Raw genomic sequence first — 12,478 nt, 5'->3', positions numbered from 1 at the left:
CTTGTTGGTTTCCAGGTCTTTGAACAAATCCACGATGTAGCATGGTGAGCACCTGGTCTCTAATAATTTCTGTCAATATATGACGCGATCATTAGAAGCAAATAATTGTTTAGGAACTATAACAAGAGCATAATTTTGTGAATGATGTATTACCATCTTTTCTATGTGTTGAAGGTGGTTTCTGGGGAGAGAGCACAAATTAAATCCAAGTACGAACTTCTCTTGTATTGCCCAAATTCAACTAAGTCAGAGGTACAAAAAATTGGAGAAAATAAGGTCAATATATAGGAACCTCTATAAGTGCAACGGATAACAAAGAATACTGAAAATAACCAAATAAATTCAGATTAGGATAATCGAACGTGTAAGACCAACCGTGTGACGGTACATACGATATTAACTATAGAAAGAAGACACACCCATTTTAACAAAATTAAGAACTCATTTCATCCAGTGTCGCGCAAAATTATAAACAAAATGACAAATAAGACAGAAAAACAAGGACCAAGTTTCAGCTATTGTATTTTCAATATCAACATAAACACTTGTTCAACAATAACAAGACATAGAGTAATTTAACTATCAAACTCTATTAATCAAAGTATTGCAAAAATGCTCAAGACACAAGGACTATATACGCGTTCACACTATTCTAATAATAGGAAGATTTACTTACATGACAATTAAATTATTCAAAACCTGATATATATATATATATATATATATATATATATATATATATATATATATATATATATATATATATATATATATATATATATATATATATCAATCTGAGTAGGTAAAACCTTTTAGGAATATTCCTTAAAAGTTAAATTTGATCACAAGATACACCAATTTAAAATTGAATTTACACAGTTGCACTTATTGCTCCTTGGACGATAAACCAAACAATTATTTAAAAAACTCATTATAAAATTCAATGTATTTTCAATTCCAATTTTGAGCACATACATTAAAACAAGGACTAAGTTTTAGCTTTTGTGTTTTCTATATCAACATAGATACACATTCAACAATAACAAGACATAGAGTAATTTAACTATCAAACTCTGCTAATCAAAGAATTACAAAAATGCTCAAGACACAACTACCATATATGCGTGCACACTATTCTGACCATATGAAGATTTACTTCCATGACAATCAAATTATTCAAAACCAGCTAAATAATGACTATTAGAAACCAGCTATATATACATGTATAGTAATAGAATCAATCTGAGTAAGTAAAACTTTTTAGGAACATTCCTTAAAAGCTAAATTTGATCACAAGATAGACCAATTTAAAATTAAATTTACACCGTTGCACTTGTCGCTCCTTGGACCATAAACTATACAATTATTTAAAAAACTCAGTATAAAACTCAATGTTTTTTAATTCAGGTTTTGAGCGCATCAATTGATTAACAGGATATTACCATCCATGTTGTAAATATTTATATTTGAGGTTTCGTTAAAAGCTACTCTAAGTAGTAATTGAATACACAGGTGCTAAACCTATACTTTTCCTAAACCACTTAATTAACTTATATGTATAGTAATAAAATCAACCTGAGTACAGAAAAATCTTTTAGGAACATTTCATAAAACCTAAATTTGATCACAAGACACACCAATTTTAAATTGAATTTACACCTTTACACTGATTGCTCGTAAAACCGTAAAACAATCAATTATTTAAAAATCTCAATATAAATCACAATGTAATTTTAAAGAAAAATAATGAGCACAACAATTATTTAACAAGATTTTATCATCCATATTATAACTATTTGTTTTTTCAATTAGGCTTCGTTAACAAGTACTCTAAATAGTAACTGACTATACAGGTCCTAAATATACTTTTCCTAAATCAAAACACAACCAGCAAAAACAAATTAAAACAATCCAACCAATTATTTTTTGCTTACTCAACACAATCAACTATGCATATTCAATTTAAAGAACAAGCAACATTGCAAAATATATTTTTGAAGACACATCCAAGATAACATTCAGTTACTGCGAGTACGTCTAATTTTTAACTCATCATCACAAGACTTGGCTTCTAGTCTACAGGAATAAGCTATTTCCTAAAGCAAATTATACATTGACTTATTTCAAAACCATCTACAACAGGACAAATTATACGTTGACTAATTATAAAAAGACACAAAGGATATACTCAATTTTTGTCTCTAAAAAACACAAATAGAAGAACCATCTTGTATTTATCTATCTCAGACCAGTAAGAATCCATGTTTATAAAAAATGTTTATAACCACTAATTCTGTATGGCAACGCGACTAGGTAGCGAGATTGTAAGCGGCAATGGCTCGGGCTCCACAAGCAGAACAAGGGCCACGCTTGCTAGTTGTATGTCCATGCTGGTGTGCGATGTGGCGGAGTAAGATGAGGAGTGGATGTAGGACCGACGGTGACATGTAGCAGAACTGGCAGCGCAGGGGTGGGTCTCCAACAGTGGCGTGGGTTGTTGCGGAGCGAATTGAGGAGTCAATGTGTCTTCGTGAGTCTTCGTGGCGTAGTTGTGACTTTGAAGCGCCCCTGTTTGGGTTGATGACCGGCGTTCCAACGGCGCTGACCACAGGTAGGAGGGTTTAGAATAGCACTGAAAGTGGAAAAGTTGGAGGAAAGATGATGCACGGTAATCCTGTGTATAAATTAGGTTTACATTGGTAAATTGGATACAATAGGATTTACCTTAGGTAATTGGGAATGTGGATTTTTGAGAATATTGGAATTTTTGGTCCAGCCCATTAAAAATTAGCAAGAGTTGGCAGAATCTGTGTTGGTAACGTAGCGGGATTAATTGATAATATTAACTTGAATATTACCATCTTATTCAATTTTATTAAGTTGCATGGCAAATTGACTTTAACTTCTTTATTCAACTTTACAATATGTAATTTTCTAGCAAATTATTTTTTGACTAAGTCAAAGATTACAACTAATTAACTTATCTAATTTGATTAAGATTTTGCACAATGTCAACTTATTTTTTTTACTATCTATGTCATTTTATAATATTGTTTTCTTTAAAAAAATCATTCTTCAAATTTAATTTTAATATCAAGAGGACTTTATGTTTTGCATGATTATTAGACTAAGGGATATAATATAGCAGCGTAAAAAATTTTAGAAAGACACAAATCAAATGGTCCATCTAGAGTACATAAATCGAAGGGTCCAATTTCACTCTTTTTGCTTGGCACATGCTTCTGGTCCATCCACTACTTCTCTTTTTTTTTTTTTTAAGTAAATATCTCCTCTCACCTATCATTGATCACTATTTGATTCACACTCACTTACTCAAAACTCTTTTCACTCTTTGCTTACAAAACCAATAAATTAGAGAAAAAAAATCTCTCTTCCAATCAATGACTCCCTCATCATCAATAAATCTAAGTTTAAGTGTCTTAAAATTTAAGATGTTGATTGTCTTAAAAAATACATAATTTATTATTTTAATTGTCCTAATTATATTGCATAATTATTTTTTAATTTAGTTTTTCAATAATAATAAAAGTAATAATATTATAGATTAATCATGTTTATGTTGATGATTAAATGATAATATTATAATATATTGTGTCTAGATAATATGTATTAGTAAGAGTTAGTTTATGTTAATGTTATGAGTTATCGTGTATGTTATTAGGGAAATTACATAAAAAAAAAAAAATTTTGGGTAAGTTTAATGTTAATTTATTAGCATGATCACGAAAACTAGAATTATAATTTAGATATTTTTGAATTTTATTAGTTATTGTTAGAAGCTAAATTATATTTAGTATTATTAGATATTATAATTTAATATTTTTAAATTATGTAATTTTTAGTGGATGTGAGATTTAGGATTTTTGGGGTGCGATGGTGGGTCTTTTCGAAATATAGATTTAGTATTTTTTGGATAATTAATTAATTATTATAATATTATTTATTATATGTTAATAAAAATAAGATATTTTTATAATTTTATTAATTATATTATTTTTTTATGTAAAATTAGTTATACTATTTTATTAATTATATTATTTTTATTAATTTTATATGTTAATGTTAAATTAATTATTAACTTCAAGAAGGGTTTACTTCTGATACCATATTGAACAGAAAGAAGGAAAAAGTAAAATCTGTTATTGAACTTCCCAATTCAATGTTTATATACATGCACTATAATAAAGTTGATCAAGCCTGTGACTAATTAAGCCCTAATTCTAACTAATTAGTACAGCTAATTTTAATTTCTAACTAACTTTAACTTATGCTACTAGTCATACATCTAATAGTATGTGATAAGAATTAGAATTTTATTTTTGAGGTAATTATAATGATAATATTAGTATGTAATAAAAATTATAATTATATTTTTCTTTTTTTTAATATTATTAATTTTTGTTAAAACTTAGAACTAATATAAATACAAATCATATTAATCTACGAATTCTACAAATCATATTAATCTATAATATAAATACACAATTTTCATCCTTATCATGATAGTCAAGTAACTGCATAACAAACTTAATATTAACCATATTGTAGTACACGAAACTTAACTAAATTTATAATATTAATCTATCATAATATATATATATATATATATATATATATATATATATATATATATATATATATATATATATATATATATATATATATATATATATATATATATATATATATATACATTCAAATATTCAGGAAACTTTGGTGTAGGTATGATCTCCAGATCCAATGCATGTATGAAATATGGCTCTTCAAATGAATGTTAGTTTGCTAGTATATTTGCTACTCCGCTACATCTGCTTTTATAATGCCATCAGTTTGGTCCTCATTTTCATTTGGATCAACAATTGCATAGTTATTTTCAAACTCGTCTTCACTATCATTATTATAGTCTTCCCATTCAATATTTCGATCGACTTGAGATTGTTCAAATTCAATATACAGATTGATGAATGACACTTGTGATCGAGTTTGATAATAGACTAAAAATTAAATATCTCTTATATGCTCGCTTCATCGGGTACATACTTCGTTTGAAAAATTGAACAAATTTACCAAACATTAATATATGATACTCGTACAAAATACATGACGGCACTTTCTTCAATATTTGAGGATCTATCCTTTCTCAAATCACACTTTTTAGTTCTTCAAATGATAATATCAAATGAACAACAAGACAAGATGAATTATCACAACCAAATCTTTCTCCCTCATGTGTTTGTAATAAAATCTACCCACGATAATATATTCTTAACATAATTCTATCATCCATTTTATTTTTCACTACCAAAAAAATTACTAAGTACTGTCGGAAATATCGTCTAAAAAACGATAAAATCCAATGGTAAAATATTTACCATCGAATTTTACGTCGGTATTTATCAGACGGGATAAACATCGCCGGTAAAATATTACCAGCTGATTTTTGTGTCTAAAGGTAATTTTCGTCAGATTTAGGAACGAAATATAGATAGTAAGAAAACAGAATCTGTTGAACGTTATCGTCAGAAATTTGTTTACCAATAGATTAATCCGACGGTAATGCCAATGGAAATTTTTTTTAATTTTTTTTGAAAAAATTGATTGGGTTGTTACCCTCAGTATATTCCCATGGTAATTCTGACGGTAATCTTTTTTATTTTTTTAATAATTTTTTTCGTCCATCTATAATGTACCCTGATAATTAATAATTGAAATAGTATTTTAAACCTGATGTGAAATATCAAACATACATATTAAAATACGGAATGATGGTAATTAAAATATCTGAAATAATATTAATTATATTACATTCTTCTCAAAGTTTGGTAAAGAAATACATATCATAGAACTATATTTATATTAACCTTATTCAGATTCATTATCTTCTTCTTCTAGTTCACCATCCTCCTCTTCCGAGGTAGTTTCCTGATCAACAAACTCGTCTTCCTCTTCTTCATCGCCATCAACCCTGTTTTCTTCTTGAAGATATCGCCCTCTGGTGGTAGTACGTCGTCATCTATTCCAATGTTAATGATGTCATCATCCGTAATAGCCGACCTAAGGGTGATCAGCTCACTGGTATCAACCACCGTTTTCGAAGGAGTTGGGTCATCAATCTGGTAAGGTTCCTGACCCTCTGTCCTATCATCATACTCGATGCAGCCTCTTGGCTTAATCTTAACCACAACCACCCAACTAGACTTTCATGAACTCGGATAAGACAAATAGTATACCTGTCGTGCATTTTGAGGTAGAATAAAAGGATTGTAGTGCCTATATTTCTTAGTTACATTAACTTTAGTAATATCGTAGTCCTTATGCTTTCGTGTTCTTAGTCGCGAACTTGGATCATACCATTCACATTTAAACACACACACACACCTTGTATGTAGTGCGACAGAAATACTCTAATTCAACTATGTTGTGCAACACAACAAACCAATTAGAATGACCACCGCCTGAATTCCCACAAACCTAAACTCTGGTGTTATCTATTTTCTTTTCAATTGACCATTGTAAAGAATAGAACCAATATCCATTAACATTGTATATCGTATAGGTAGTAACCTTATTCATTAGGCCCCACTAAATACAACTAGTTTTGAATCTGTTGTGTCACCTAGATGTACATTGACTTATTCTCTGAACCAACATGGAAAATTGGTCAATGAGGTACCAAGATTTGCCTCTTGGAATAACCTATATGATAGAATAGGATAAAGAAGTTTTGATTAGATTAAGAAGTTATTATCTTACTAATTGCAATATTTACAAACAAACTCACATGAGGTAGGGTGAAATCTAGTCACAGTTAAGCAACACATGCGGATGTGCGGTATCGATTTCCTTTTGCTCTAACCAATAGTTACTGCCCGCACCCATTGCAGCTCCTTCCGAAACAAAGATTGGATATGTTGTTCCACTTGACGAGGATTCTTCCCTCTCATCATTCCTTATAACCCTTGTTCTACGTGACTCAATATGAGGGTGAAAATAGAATAAGCAAAATGCAGATATTTCCTTAGCTAAGAATGCTTCACAGATGTTTCCCTCAATTCGAGCTTTGTTCTTCACAATGCGCTTGAATGAATCAATCATCCTCTCAAATGAGTACATCCACCGAAATTGGACCAACCCACATAGTATTGCTTCATACAACAGGTGGATTGCTAAGTGTTCCATAATGTCAAAAAAGGATGGAGGAAATATCTTCTCTAACTTATAAATTATGATGGGAATGTTCTTGTCCATGACTGTGAGATCATTAATGCTAAGTTTCATAGCACATAACTCCCTAAAGAACTCACTTATTTCTATGAGGAGTTTCCAGATATTGGTTGGAGGTTCTTTGAACATGATAGAAAGCAAAGACTCCATGAAGACGTGACAATTATGACTCTTCAACCCAACAAGCCTACCCTGTGAGATGTTTTCACACCTGCTCAAGTTAGAGGCATAACTATCAGAAAACCTTAATCCTCTAATCCACTTACAAATATTTTATCTTTGTTCCTTCATTGGAGCGAACATCACCATTGGTTTATTCCACTGCTCGTTATCAAATATCTTTAAGTTCAAATCTGGATGCTTGCAAATGTCCACCAAATCTAACCTAGTCTTATCATTATCCTTTGTTTGCTCATCGTCCATTACTGTGTGCATGATATTATCAAACACGTTTTTTTAATATGCATCACATCAAGACAATGTCGAACCAAGTTGTCTTTTCAATAAAACAACTCCCAAAATATACTCTGTTTAGTCCAATTACACTTCCTGCCATATCCCGGTGGTCTCAAACCTGCCTCGTTATCGACAATCCTTGGGATTCTACTAACACGATGCCAAATTTGCCTACCATCTAACCTCACGGATGCCTCTTGTTGTTCAGTTGTATTCTTTTTGAATGAGTCTTTGTTGCGCCGAAAAGGATGATCCATGTCGAAGAATCTTCGATGGCAATCAAACCACAAGCTCTTACTGCCATTCATTAACCAAAATGTCTTTGTATCTTCAGTACAAATGGGACATGTCATTCTGCCCTGAATGGACCAACATGACAAAATCTTGTATACAGAAAAGTTGTTAATGGTCCACATCAACGCAACATGCAGTTGGAAGTTTGTCTTTGTCAAAATATTATACGTTTCTAGGCCATGAATCCACAACTCCTTTAACTCATCCACCAAGGGCTACAAGAAGACATCTATTTTTGGCCTTTGAATTGTTGGGACCGGGTATGATGCAAGTTAGAAACATGTATGTGTCCTTCATGCATATTTCAGAATTCAAGGTATAAGGTGTCATGACTACAAGCCAACATGAGTACGCGTTACCGAAATTGGAATTTGGTGCGAACCCGTCAGAGCATAAAGCTAGTCTAACGTATCTAGGCTTGCTCGCAAATGTAGGATGGACCCAATAAAATGCTTCCAGGCTTCTCCTGTAACAGATGCGTCATGATTCCATCATCTCTCTTATTGTTGCTATGTCAGGTCATGTGAGGGGCCGAACTCATCGATGCATACAATCATTTCAGCCTAAGGATTAAGAGTAACTAGTGCATCTGTTTCATTGAAACTCTCTTTAACTGACATTTACCAATCTATTCTCTCTCGACTTGGAACTTCGGTGATTTACAAAATCTACATTCAGTTAGGTCTGCATCCCTATTGTAATATAGCATACAACCATTCAAACAACAATTAATTTTCACCGAGTTTAGACCCAATTTCAAAACTAGCTTATTTGCTTCGTAGTGGTTTTGGGGGATGCTAGTGGTCCCGACAAGTACCAGTTCGTCGCAAAGAGTGTCCTACTTATCAAAAGTCTATTGAGTATGATTTGACTCTGACTTAATACTCATCATTCTAACACGTGCAGACAACACCGAATGAATGCACCCCTCAAACAAAGGTCTCGCAGCAGATTCTAACAGATGATAAAATCTCTTTCCCTCTAAGTTAGGTTCTTGTTCAGCCTCTTCCAATTCTGTAATACCTCTTGCATCAAACATCATCTCGTTGTGTCTCTCTTGGTTACCCTCCCAAATTATTTCTTCTATGTTTAGTTCTCTCACCACCCGAACCCTCGTTGATCGACATCAAATTTGAGGCAGACTGGTTAATTCCCTACTCATCCACTTCGTCATGTTCCGTCCACATCCAATACCTATCCTTGACCCATTACAGTAGAGGTGAGGTGTTATGTCTGCAAGTCCTAACCACTTAATCGGTCGGCACTTTTGACATGGACACCTAGATTGGCCTTCAGATCTAAACGGTTCCATTCTGAAGACATATGCAACAAATGCGTCAACCCCCTCAAAGAATTCAGGTTTTAAACTCCCCGTCCACCGTTATCCCTATCATACATCCATAGACGATGACTTAGAATCATATTGAAATATATACCCTAGAATTCAACAAACAACATAAGTTATTAATTTTTTTTAGAAAATTCGGTAAAGTGTACCCTATAATTAGAATCTCCCACCAAATACAATTATCATTTTCTGACAAACCAAACATATTTTAAACAATTTAAATGACAATTCGGCATAACTTTTTAATTCAAAGACATCCATCAGATAAATATAACAGTTTTCACAGAGAAAACAGCTGCTGGCATAAATTATAACATACACGCATTCAATAAAATATCAAATTCTAACTGTTCTAGTGTGCAACCACTTATAACTCCACAATTTTTAGCAAACAAGTGTTTCGAGAAGGTGCCACTGCGCGACCTTCTCTCACTTCCATCCTAAAACTCTATCCTAGAAAAAGTAAGTCTAATAAAATTTAATAATTTATTATATTCAAAGATAGAAAATCAACCTGAAATATTATTGCAGAAACAACAAAAAAGCAAACTCCAACTAATTTTAGAGAAAATAATACCGTCTTAATAAAAAGGACAACGTATTAAATTCACAAGTTGAAACTAATTCAAAAACTAATTTAAAAGAATAAGTAAAACTCATTATTCTAATTAATTAAAACTTAACTCTAATTTCACCAAACTAACAAGAGGCATGACAAAAATAAGTGACATAAGTTTAATACAATTGAAAGAAACCCATTCACTAAACTCAACTAAAATCTTCCAATAATACAAGCACTTTTAATCTCACCTTACTTAACCTACTTTAACATTATTTAATTTTGATATCCATTAAATTAACATAGCAAATCCTAAGCGCACACTTCATTAAACAAATTTAACCACTGGTTTAACAAAAACTTTAACAAAATATTAAAATCACAAATTAATATGTAAAAATAAGATAACCATATAACCAATAAATCCAATGATAGTGGCTGCATGGTCTCTTTAACATGGTGGTGACAGAGGTGGCAGTGACGACAACGTGAACAAAAACCACGGCAAAAAATACGGCGAGGACAATAGCAGTAGCAGAATCAACGACGACGTGTAGCGGTGACTTCAGTGGGTACCCCCGGCAGTGGCAACAGTGATAGTTCGACGGTGAGGGAGAGAGAAGATGAGAAGAGAGAGAGAAGAGATGGAGCATTCGCACAACTGAGGGGGAAGGGTTTCGCATTTGAATTTCAATCCAATTTTACCGTTGGATTTTTTCAACTGTAAATCACCAAAACGACGCATTTCATTAAACCGTAATACCAGCGGAAAATCCAACTGTAACATTGGCGCCGGTGAGTTATATTTTCGCGCCAATAATTACCATCGGCTTTAGCGACGGAAAATCTCTTCCGACGGTAACCTTTTATGGCAACGAAGTTTTCCTCCTTTTTGCCGGAAAATCCAATGGTAATTCTGACGGTATTCAACGTTTTTCTTGTAGTATTTTTGTCACTGTTACTTTCACTCATTCTCTTCTGTTATTAAAAGAAAGAAAGAACGAGGTGAAGATGAAAGAGAAAAATGCACAATTGGTAAAAACACACTGCATATTTATAGATTCCACTAATAGAAGTAGGGATAGCAAAAAAATTTGCACCCGCAAAAATTATTCACAACAAAGAGGTTAACAGGGACCTACAAAATTTCTATCGGAACAAAAATCTGTCTCACAAATAAATGAAGACAGAGGTGGAAATTGAGATACTCGCCTCACAGGATTAATGAAATTTTTGCAAAAAAAAAAAATTACTTAAATATTCATATATATAAAAGTTGTGTAAATAACTCTAATTTATTTTATTTTAATTTATATATTAAAAGTTTAATGTGTGTTATTATGTTAATTTTGTGTTAAATTATGTTTTATTTGATATATTTTATTAAATTATATAAAATTTTATTATAATTGTATTAATTTTTTAAATTAAATTTAATAATATTAATAAATATCTACGAATATCTGCCTCCGAAAAAAAAAAAAACGAAAACTCATAACGAAAATGGGAAAAAAAAAAAAAGAAAAAGAGAGAGAGAAGGATAAGAGAAGCGTCTCACCCCTATAAAAATTCCCATCTCTAAGTAGGACACTCTAATTTTCTATTTGGCTTTTAAAATTTTTTTGCATCAATGTAAATCAAACCCAGCAATTTGCAATTTTATTATCTAAAAAAAACATCAAACCATAACTTAAACCCTCCCAATTTTGTCCCCCTCCATTTTGGGCATCATAAAATCGGACTGTCGAAATTCCTTTTACATCATGTCAACAAACAAATCATTGGGAACAATTTGCTAATTTACAATTTATAATAAAAATTAGTTCCATATTAGAAAAAAATTCGAACGACTAGAATAATCGGCGATAACACACAATTTTAATTCATATAAAAAATACAAATATTTTATGTGTATACTAAAATTAAAATTAGTTATTAAAATTAATTATTAATATAAAATATATGTTAAAATATAAATACATATTAAAAATAAATTAAAAAAAAAAATATATATATATATATATATATATATATATATATATATATGTGGTTGTACCAATAGCATTTTTTAAAAAACTTAGCCTCAGAGTTACTGTAAACATTAAACATGTACCGTATCCAAGGAACTCGTAAGCTGTACCGAATACTCTGCTTTGGGGGACGTTACTGTAACTCTGTAAGCATTAGTCTTCAATTCTTACCGATACACTGGTATCAGAACTTTTTGTTTTTCTGGTGGCTACTGATATTAGAACTTTAAAATCGATTAAGATTTGAAGGAATGTTGAAAAAAAAAAAATTAACCTGGGTAGATTTTCCACACAATTGGTGCCTTGGTGGTCACCACACGCCAGCTATACGTACATTGAATATTAAAAAGACGGAGAAGGAAGGGAAGCAGGACCCCCCATAAGCTAAGTCGAATTCACGTACACACACATACACGCCCCACAATTGACTACCGCCACCGCCATCCACTCTCTCATAAATCCATTCCCGAAGCAATAATGATGCCAACACTCCGAGTTTGAACTTGGAAGTTGAAACCCGCCCTCCTCTTGAGACTTGTTTCCCAT

Source organism: Arachis hypogaea, chromosome 17 (assembly GCF_003086295.3).
Source record: "Arachis hypogaea cultivar Tifrunner chromosome 17, arahy.Tifrunner.gnm2.J5K5, whole genome shotgun sequence".
NCBI classification, from domain to species: domain Eukaryota; kingdom Viridiplantae; phylum Streptophyta; class Magnoliopsida; order Fabales; family Fabaceae; genus Arachis; species Arachis hypogaea.
The sequence above is the reverse complement of the archived record's forward strand: the minus strand, read 5'-3'. Positions refer to the sequence as shown.